The sequence below is a fragment of the Vigna radiata genome, unplaced genomic scaffold (assembly GCF_000741045.1).
Source record: "Vigna radiata var. radiata cultivar VC1973A unplaced genomic scaffold, Vradiata_ver6 scaffold_236, whole genome shotgun sequence".
Taxonomy (NCBI): Eukaryota; Viridiplantae; Streptophyta; class Magnoliopsida; order Fabales; family Fabaceae; genus Vigna; species Vigna radiata.
This window is the reverse complement of record NW_014543119.1, coordinates 440795-451875: the sequence shown is the minus strand read 5'-3', so window position 1 is coordinate 451875 and position 11081 is coordinate 440795. Positions and strand designations below refer to the sequence as shown.

Sequence of the window (11081 nt, the reverse complement as noted above, 5' to 3'; positions counted from 1 at the left end):
TATATATATATATATATATATATATATATTCAAGTTTAATAATTTAAATAAGATATAAAATTTCAATAAGAACAATTAAAATGAAAGAAGCCATCTCCTTATATCACGTGAAAATATCAAATTTTCATCCACTGAATTACAAAACATTAAGAAAACACCAACTCTAGAAAGTCTCACCAAATTTAATTTGTCTAAATTTTACGTAATGTTATGCAATTCATCCACTATTATTATTATTATTATTATTATTATTATTGTTGTTGTTATTTTTATTATTATTTTATTTTATTTTATTATTATTTTTTTAAAACACGACAAAAGACAATCAAAATTTTCTTTCACGTAAAACGATATAATAAGTTTTCACTACTTTAAAATTTAAGTTAAACTATATGTAGCCTAAAAGAAATTTTAATGAACTTAATTTTAATAATTTTAATGAACTTAATTTAAAAGAAATTTTAATGTACATGCTTAATTTTAATATATATATATATATATATATATATATATATATATATATATATATATATATATATATATATATATATTAACCTTATCTCATAAAATTTCTGCAACAAATTTCAGAAATAATTCATCACTACTCCAATACGTTTTGCATCACTTCAACTTCCCACTACAAGTTAAAACGTGTCTCTTCACTAAACTCAACCTCCTAATCAATATTATCTTTCGGCGATCGAAACATAGATCCAGCCAAAAACAGAATTTGATTGCATATAAGCTACCTCAGACGTCCATTAGAATTTCTTTCCTAAATCAGTTTTCAATATCAGAAAAAGAAGCTATCAATACTATAATTAAATTTCAAATCAGATTAAGGAGTTATTATTCCAGGGGAGTTAGAAATTGACTGATATCTTCTGGCTGAATTTGAACACCTAAGTGCAAGAATAAAAATAGGCATGAATATGCAAAATTACCATGTACAATTAGATGAAAGTCGACACAGTGCATATTCAACATAAATCCATAAAAATCAAAAAAGGTCAAAACAACTCCTCAAACGAATGTACCACATTTCATGCTTCATCTTAATCGAATACGTTTCACTCCAAAAATAAGTGAAACACCAAGATTTACAACACGAAAAAATGAACAACTTTTCGCTACAAACACCAACAAATGATAAAAATTTCCAACACCCCAAAACAAAAAAAAAAAATTACCACTTGTAATTGAAAATTCATAAGCCAAAAACGAATGCGGAAAAACGATAAAGATCTTGCCTTATTCGAAGAACCAATGTCGATTGAAGAACCCATGACAAACAAAAATGAACAGCTTTGAACAATACGACACCCAAGAAAAAACAAACGCGTAGCCTCCAACTCAACACAGCTTGCGAACCACGAACGAAAGGTCAAAAGGATTCGATAAATGTAGACAGACCAATGGAAACAGAGGTTCAGAGCGAAACCTATGGTGGACGAGAGACTGGTGACTGCTTAGAAGGAAAAAGAGGACTAAAAAGGTGAAAAAGGCTTCAATAGAAGGGAGAGTATTATCGGAATAAGCTCAACTCACCTTTTTCCAATCAGTTTTTAATTAAAAAAAAACAAATTAAACTGCCCACTACAACTTTGACACGTGGCGTTATCAAAATATGGGCAAAATTTTGTTGTCAACATATCACTGCCCGGTTTCCTCTATTCTTCCTCGGCATCTTTGCTTTTCTTTTTCTTATGCTTCTTCTTTTCACTCTTATCAGCATTGTCATCCTCCTTTCCATTGCTAATTTCTGCAGCAGCAGCTTCTTTGTCTTTCTTTTTATTCTTTTTCTTCTGAGACTTGTCTAACTCCGGCGAACCGTCTTTAGCCTTATCCTTGTGCCTCTTCTTCTTCTCCGTTGTTTTCTCCTCATCCGAAGAGGCCACTTCACTGTTATCCTTATCCTTCTTCTTTTTCTTCTTCTTTTCTTTTTTGTCAACTTCAACCTCCACAGCCTCATCAGCTACCTTCTTCACCTTTACCTCTTCTACATCCACTTTCGCCTTCTTAACAGGGACCGAAACTGGGCTATCAGTGCTTTCATGCTTCTTCCTCTTCCGTCCTTCCCCATCTCCGTCCTTCTTGACCTTCTCATCCTCAGGTTCCGGCGTAGCAGCCATACCAGCAATCACACTATCCCCACCGGTGGGCAAAACAAGATTCCTAAGCCACTCCTGTGGAGTCTTCTCATTGGGCTTCCCATGCTTATCCAGCTTCCCTTCAGAAATAAGCTTCTTCTTCATGGAAGCTCTAGGTCCCAAACCCCATTTCCTTGGGTAAGTATCCCTATCCATGACAACCCTCTTGATCTTGGCCACAACCCCATGATCACAAGTGGCCATAACAGCAGTAGTCATCTCAGCAATCCCAAGAGCAATAGCCTCCCCCTTGGTGGTCATAAGCACGACCTCCTCCCCAACATCAATATCATTCTCAAACCTAAGCAACCCAGGAATCATCAACTTAGCACCATAGCAAATAGCATTGACAGCAGAGTCCTTAACAACCAGCCTCTTATAGCTAGTCAAAAGAACTTCCAAGGGCATAACAACCCTCCTCAAATAACTCTCATCCTTATCCTTATTAAAAAAACACCAGGCATCCAACACATCATGCATGCTCACCATGTTATCCTTCTCCCCCATTATCCCAGAGCGAACCCTCCTAAGCTCTTGCATATGGCCACCCACACCAAGAAGCAACCCCAAATGGACACACATAGTCCTAACATAGGTCCCAGCCTCACACGAAATCCAGAAAACAACTAAGTGCCTATCAGGGTCATACTCAAGGAGCTTACTTTCGTAGATGGTCCGGATGCGAAGTTGACGTTTGACGGCAGAGATCAAGGGCGGACGCTGGAAGACGGCGCCAGTGAGGGTCTCGAGGGCGCGTCCGACCTTGGAGACGTCGGGAACAGCGGAGTGGAGGCGGGCGATGCAGACGTATTCCTTGCCTGCACCCTGCTGGGACTTGACGAGGCGAGTGGCGCGGTCAATACAGACGATGAGGTTGCCGGTGACCTTGGGGTCGAGGGTACCGGAGTGGCCGGTCTTCTTGACCCGGAGGAGACGCTTGATCCAGGCGACGACCTCATGGGAGGAAGGGTTGGCGGGCTTGTCGAGGTTGATGACGCCGTATTTGAGGTATTCGGGGAGGGGGCGTTTGAGGGGGGAGTAGCCGGAGGGGATGGGGGTGTAGTGGCCGGTGCGTACGTTGAGGCGATCGTAGTTTTTGAGAAGGATGGGCCATTGGGAGGTGTTCGATGGGGGGAGTGAAGCTCTGAGGCTTTATCATCAACCCCTCATCTTTGCCTGCTTGCTCCTCTTCTTTCTTGCCGCTGCTGCGCTCCTTCTTCTTCTTCTTCTTATTCTCCGATTGAGACATTGTCACGGTAGGGTTTTAAGACTGAGGCCAATGAAATAATCTATCAACTCTCCTTATTCGACGTTGGATTTGTTTCCACTCCAACAATACATCCCAACTTTATTTTCAAACTCCAAATTGGAAAATAATATAAAATAGCAAATTCTGACAATTTTTTCACAAATTTGAGAGTGCTGATAGTGCAGCGTACATAAATGTGTGTTGCGTGTTATTTTGAAACGTCGACCTTTTATGAAATTGACAGTTAAAAAATAATGATAAAATGATATATATTATATCTATATTTATATTTATATTTATATTTATTTGATAAATATTATAAAAATAAAATAATTATAAAGAAAATAAATTTTTATATTTTTTAAAAATAATACTAAATGAGTATAAAATAATTGTTTGTTTTAAAATATATTTTTTTTAAAAAGAAAAAAGGCATTCAGCCTTCATTTATTACCGTCTTCCAACTTTTTTGACGTTTAAAGTTTCAAAATCTTTAATTTCTAAAAATTTTCAAATATATGAATATTATATTTTCAAAAATTTTAAATAAAAGACAAAAAAAAAAAAAAAAACTGACACGTTACACGACTTGTTCGTTTTTATCACATGACTCTTTGAATATTGTATATGGCTATTCGTTTTTGAACTTGAACCACTGTTTCCATTCCCCAACCACTTTGCAATTTTTTCTTCTTCTTAGCAGAGCCACCACCACCTTCGTTCTCTGATCACCCTCCGACAGCATCTAGTCACCGGTGGTAGACTTTCCGAGCGAGTCGTTGCTGAAAATATTTTTTAACTAATGTGCAGCCATTTTGTCTGTTTTCTTCTGCTTTCTGATTGGGCTACTTTATTGTTTCTTAATAAAAAAAATGAACGTAAAAGTCCCGATGACAGTTTTTTTTTAAATCCAATTTAAAATAAAAATTAAAGCAACCCTTTCTATTAATTCGTATTGATTCAATTTTATTATTAAATTTGAATAATATAAATCAAACTAACTATTAAAATTCCATTTTGTGATAAATATCTTACATATAATTCTACAAATATTTATTTTGGAAAAATAAAAAAATATTATTTTATTTAAACCTCCCTTACATAATCTTATCATTAAATATGTTTTCATTGTTATTAGCTTATAGAAAAATAAAATTAAATAATAGAACTTTATGTATAATGGTGGATAATAAAAAAATACAGAATTTATGTCATTGAAATTTATTGAATTTTTATATTGTTCTTACCAGACAAATATATCCTGTAAAGTCATACATAGATTATATGAAAAATACCCTTTCTGGGAACTCAGCAATACAATGTCTCAACTTGTCTAAGTGAGGAACTAAAGTCATACATAAATCCTATGAAAAATACTTTTCGAGACACCCCTCAAAGTACAAAGAACTCCATGCTTTTCTTTCTTTCCGCATGCACATGGAACAACAAATCCAAGATTGCTGAAAACGAAATATGATCAGTCAAACATACACCTTAGTAGTGCAGTAGTTGATTAGCAGTAAAAACTCAAATCTGTTCTTCAAGAAACCTTCAAGATTATCAACTTTTGTATATCTTGTTTCTTAGAGTGTCTCAGTACACCTGTATCACTTTTCTCAATTCAAATATATCAGATATGAAAGTTTAGAATGATAAAAAGTTCTAAGTACAGTGTGCAATACATCAATTTATAGTTTTCTCATAACAGACGCAATCTAATTGATTACTATAATAATGTAATCGGTTACATAAGTAAAAGAGTTACACATGAAAAACATTCAAACAAATTTAATAGATTAAGCACATAATGTAATCGATTGAATATATCATGTCAGTAAAAACATATGAAAATATGATTATTGAAACTGTTAAGACTTATCAACTAACAGTTTTCAATGTATAACAAACTTAATCGATTACATAAAACATGTAATCGATTAAGTACAACACTTAAGCATTTTGAAAACTATTAGAATTGATGAACTTTGTTTCTCAACACCAAGAGGGGGTGAATTGATGTTTTATAAAAACTAGCACATTTCAAATCTTTTTCGCAAATAGTATGGTTTCTTGAAAACTTTCTTGTGTCGTAAGCAATGTGTGCAATGTAACAGTATGCGTGTAAAGACAAAAAACAAATATATGCGCGAATGTAAAAAGATAGGGAGAAGAAAATCAAACTTGTTTTTATACTGGTTTGACCTCAATGCCTATATCCAGTCACCCTCCCAATCAACCTTAGATTGAAGAGTAATTCACTATAATGATTAAAGTATAATAGCTAAGGCTTTACAGAGCAACTCTTAAATGTAAACACCTCACATACTTTCAATCAAATATAGAACAACGAAACCTGCCAACACAGAACTACCTCGTTCCTGTCGCAACAACCCCTTTGAGATATCCCCTCTCAAAGTCAATGTTGAGATTGTTGACAACACAATTTCTATATCAAACTAGTTTTTTATGATGACAACACATTGCTTAATAACAAGCACATGTTGTTACTGCATTACATGTTCTTATGCTGATTGACTATGATATCTGTTGAACATGTTTATGAACTGTGTTACATGTTCCTATTTTGATTGATTGATATATATCTGGAACATGTTTATATGCTTTATGTGCTATGTGCAAATACATCATTACAAATGTTTTACTGCACATGTTTCAAAGCTGAAAACCATAAACACTTTTATGAATTTATTATTGTGTGACAAAGTTATAGTAAAGTCGAATACATTACTAGTGGATTCGACTATGCTAAAATCTTTGTACATATTTTGCGAATCAGTGTTGTGTGATATTTTAAGAAGAAAAGAATTTCAAAATGTTTTACATGTTGATAGTCGACTACGTGCGCCACACATTCGACTATATCTGTTGTTTGATTTGAAATTTTGTTTTGCTCTTGCACTCTAACGGCTATATTTTTAAAAGTTAGTTGAGCATTGATGACTTAGTAAACTGTATTAAATGTGTTTTGTTTTTGGTTGACTGTATGCTACCTGGTTGACTGTTTTGTTATAACTTTCATAATTCAATCGACTGTATTAGTAGCATATTCGACTAAGAATGTGTCTGATTAACAGAAATCTATAAATAGGCTGAACACGATTTGTTCAAAGACTTTTGATGATCTACCAATTTCATATTGAATTCTCTTAGCTCCAAGAATTCTCCAAGAAGATGGTGGTGATCTTTCTTGAAAGAGATTCTTAAGGGATATTTTCTGCGCATACATTGGTTGATCTACATCTGCACAAAGAAAGTGTGTTGCGTTTGATCACGTTGAGGCTTGGCATCCTTAAAGACTGCAGAATTGATTTTACGGCTTGGCATCCGTGAAGACTGCTGGTTTTGGACCTGTTGTGATACAAAAGGATAGTTCATTCTGAGGATTGTTCAGAGTGGTTGCAGATTGCAGAAGAGGGGATTCTTGCTGTAAGTCTTGCTGGTTTTCTGCCTATAGTTTGGTTTTGGGTTAGAGAGGAGATTTATATTTTTGACGTGGAGGTCTTCTATAAATTCCTTTGTAAAAATCGCAACCATTATAGTGCATTTGCTTCCTGGGGTGGAAGGACACTGGATGTAGGCATTGTTGGCTGAACCAGTATAAAACCTGGGTTTGATTTTCTCTATCCCTTCTCTTTTACATTACAGTCGACTTTAATTTTCACGCAGTCAACTACGTTTTTCCGCTGCTTACAAATTTTCATTACTTGCATTTCAAGAAAGTTCAAAAAGTTTCATACTTTGTTTTCAAGATTGCGAAAAGAACCTATTTTTGAAACAACACCAATTCNCCCCCCCCCCCTCTTAGTCTAGAAAAGAAGCCTACCTGTTTTCCAACAGTCAAAAGTACACCACTCTTCTTCCCAACGCCACATGTACAAGGAAAAACAAATAAAAGATTTCAAGTCTTCTTCTTCTGATCAAACTGAATGCACCTTCAATTGTGCATAAACGATCAGTCTTTTCAATCTAGTCACATTGTCTCTCAAGAATGCTTCAAGATTTGTAAACCACTTCTCGTTCTTGATTCTTGGAGCTTTTGATCAACTATAAAACCTCTCATATGAAAATTAATCAGATATGAAAGTGTAATTCTCAATTCTCAATTAATCAAACAATGCGTCAATATATAGTTTTTATTTGTTCTGACGCAAATGAATCGATTACTGTATTAATGTAATCGGTTACATTAAACACATGTAACAGACTAATAGCAGTCAAAGCACGTAATTGAATGTTCAATTAATGTAATTAATTCTCATTAAATGCTTAGTCAAACACATTTAAAAATATGACCATTATAGCAGTTATGACAAGAATAAGTCAGTTTTCAAATCTTAACAAACTTAATTGAATACATAAACTATGTTATCGATTAAACTTTAACACTTAGAAGATTTTTGAAAAGTTTTGTTTCCAAAAACACATCAGAGCACATTTGAAAAAGATATGTGCAAACATACGAGTTTTAATCGATTTACCGACTAATGTAATTGATTCAAAACTAGTTGTTTTGCCTCAATTTAAAACTCTGGCTGTCTGATGACCTTAATTGATTATCACAACACTGTAATCGATTAAAACTTGTAGCTTGCACCAGTTTAAGCAAATGGCTATTTGATGAACTTAATTGATTACATAACTTCTGTAATCAATTACTTCATATAGATAATACATTGTGCAAGTGATTTTCACATATAAAAGTATGATTATGCATACAATAAATGTAAACGCATGTATAATCACAGTAAATATGCATATCAACCAATTCATACACAATATGTAGCAGTCATGGAAACATATGTACAGTCAACATCAAAAGCAACTACATGTGTTGTCATCATAAAAAACAGAAGCCATATAAGGAGTTGGGTTTATCATTTATATTGCTTCCTATATCAGCAAACATCAACAATGGGAAGAATAAAGGATAATAGAAACGGAAGACACAAGCTTGGAAATAAATGAACCTGTGTTTACTAATATGTCAACTTGTTTGTCCATTTCTTTGGATAATCCATTTCATTTTGTTGGTTTGGTTGTATATAGCACAATTATTTTGAAACTGTTTGATTTGTTTTGCAGGTGGGTCTTCGAACTTGGCAGCAGACCTCTAAACCTTGGATAATAAAAAATTGGCCTTTCTAGGATAAAATCTCATTTTAGCTTACCTAGACTTGTGTTCTTTGACTTGCTTTGTGTTTTTGTGTAGGATATTCTAGAATTTCTCGACATGTTCTTTTTAATAAGGGGAGGATGATGAGAGCTCAACCATTGAAGCATATGCGTGTAGAGAAATGGCAATAAGCATCAAAGGCTATAAGCAAGCACAAACTAAAGCTAAAAATTAGTGTCCAATGCCATAAATGTAAGGGCAATTTCCGCACAACGGAACGCAGAACTCAACAACACTCACTTTTGCTTAATATTTTGGTCATAACTTTTTCCACAAATGCAGAGGGCTTTAATTTGACTATAATAACATACTTTTTCATACTTCTAAAATAACTACAATTTAATTTGTAAAATCAACTAGAAGTTGTAGAGGAAGTGGTGCCTAGTGAGTAGGAATGGCGCCTAGTGTGTGCTTACACATCTTAGAAGTCCTGCACATGTTATTTTGCATTTTCTTTAATGAACTCTTATAGTTAGGGGATAAACCTTGCTTAGTTTGATCTAATTTTAGGTAAACTGACCCACCACTAAAAAAAGGGGATTGATTTTGTTTGTAAGACAAATTTGATGATATTAAAATGAGATTTTCTTTACACCCTTAAGTGTGTTAAATTTCACATATAGTTTTATCTTGAGTGTTCAACTTAAGTAGCGACTCCCCATCACTCATCTTGGTGTTAACTCCAAGTGGTGTGACTTCCTCCGCTCACTTCATTCTCCCTTTTGATTCACCCATTCTATTCTCACATTCAAACCCACTCGATTTCCAACTCACATTCTTGGTTCTTTGATTTTTCCCAATTCCAATTTGTGTTTTCAATTTTACATTTGTTTTATTGGTTTAATCTTCTCTTTTCATTCCAATGCACCAATTAATTCAAGCGTATTTCCCTAAATTTGAAAATTTTGAAATTGGTATGAAAACCTGTTTCTTATCAATTTCAAACAACATGGCCATTTCTTGTGAAACACGGATCACCTTCTTAACTCAATCATCTTATTCCTTATAGACACCATACATTCTTTCTTCGCATAATATATATCGATCTCATAGTAGGTGGCACAATGTTCTTACAAGACCATGTATATCCCACAATGATCTTCATGAACTACTTTAAGCATTCTCTAACTTCACACTTTCAAGCTGAGATATCCTAAGTCCAAGTCTTTCCAAGACAAAAAAGGTGTGTTCCTGCAAAAGATCCTCTAACACTCAAGTCAGCAATGTACGTCAAATGGTAATAAATTGAAATTAATTTATCTTATGTACTTGTTATTTATAGTGTACTTATGGGTTTATGTCGATGGGCCTAATCTATGAGGTTAATCACCTTAGTTAATTAGCCTAATACTATGTTAATGTGTTTTAGCCATTACTTTAATTTAATCATAATTACTATTGTTGCTAAGTCTTGGCTGACATGATATCATCTTGTGTTAGCAAAATGTAGGCCGAGATCATCTCAGGTTGGGTGATCGAGATGATCTCAAGTTTGTATAATACACCATCTAATAGGAGGGTTCTTTCTTTGCACTTCAAGACTGGGGTGCATTACATGGGATCTCTAAAAAACAGCTACTTCAATTGTATGAAATGTGGTTGAGGACTGTTTAGAACAAGGTCTCTAAAATACGACAAAAGATAAGGAAAGTCAGAAAATATATCTGCAAAAGAAAAAATGCATATATTGGATTACACATTTTGGAATGTAATATTTATTGAATTGAATAATTTAAAATATACCTCTAGATCTAATAAGATATTCCATATTACACATTTCAAAAAATATTTTTTATATTTCAAAATGTCTAATCTAGACTATCTCACTGAATCCAATAGTATATTTCAAATTGTTCAATCCAAAATATGTTTATAAGATGTTCCAAAATCTTTAATCTGAAACATGTGTGCAAGTTTGTCAATACATTCCGAATTACAATTTGTAAGTTAGTTAAAACTTATAAATGTTACGCCCACGAAGAAAGGTGTAAGTGAATCCGTGATGCAAGGAAGAAGAAAAAGTGAACCTAGAGTTTCAAGGATTTTAATAAATTTTTAATAAGGGTAAAATGAGGATATGATAATTTATTGTGGTACTGGAAGAAAAAAGGTGCAGAAAGAATTGTCCAAAAATGAGTCGCCAGTGTTCGGCGTAGTCATGTTTGCTAATATTTTCTCAACAACTTTTACTTGGGGGTTACTCCCTGTACCTTCCCAATTCCAACCCCCACCCCTCCATTCCATTTTTACCCTTTGCTCTATTTTTTCTTTTCCAATTTTATCCTTTAGCAAAAATTTATATTTAGAATTAAAATTTTATAATTTTATTCTCCTACCCCCACATAACCTATTTATTCTTTTTTTTTTATCTTCATGCTTTCATCTTTACTTTCTTCCCAGGAATTCTTTGTTCTATTTTTCTAGAAATTCTTTCTCTCATTCTTCTTGTATTTCAAGTGATAATTGAGATATCGATTTCTTCTGGAAG

General features: G+C 33.8%; 1 pseudogene; it reads right to left on the bottom strand.

Annotated features, from left to right (window-relative positions):
* Positions 1-1031: 1031 nt before the first annotated feature.
* LOC106753181 lies at positions 1032-3512 on the bottom strand (annotated as a pseudogene).
* Positions 3513-11081: the final 7569 nt, after the last annotated feature.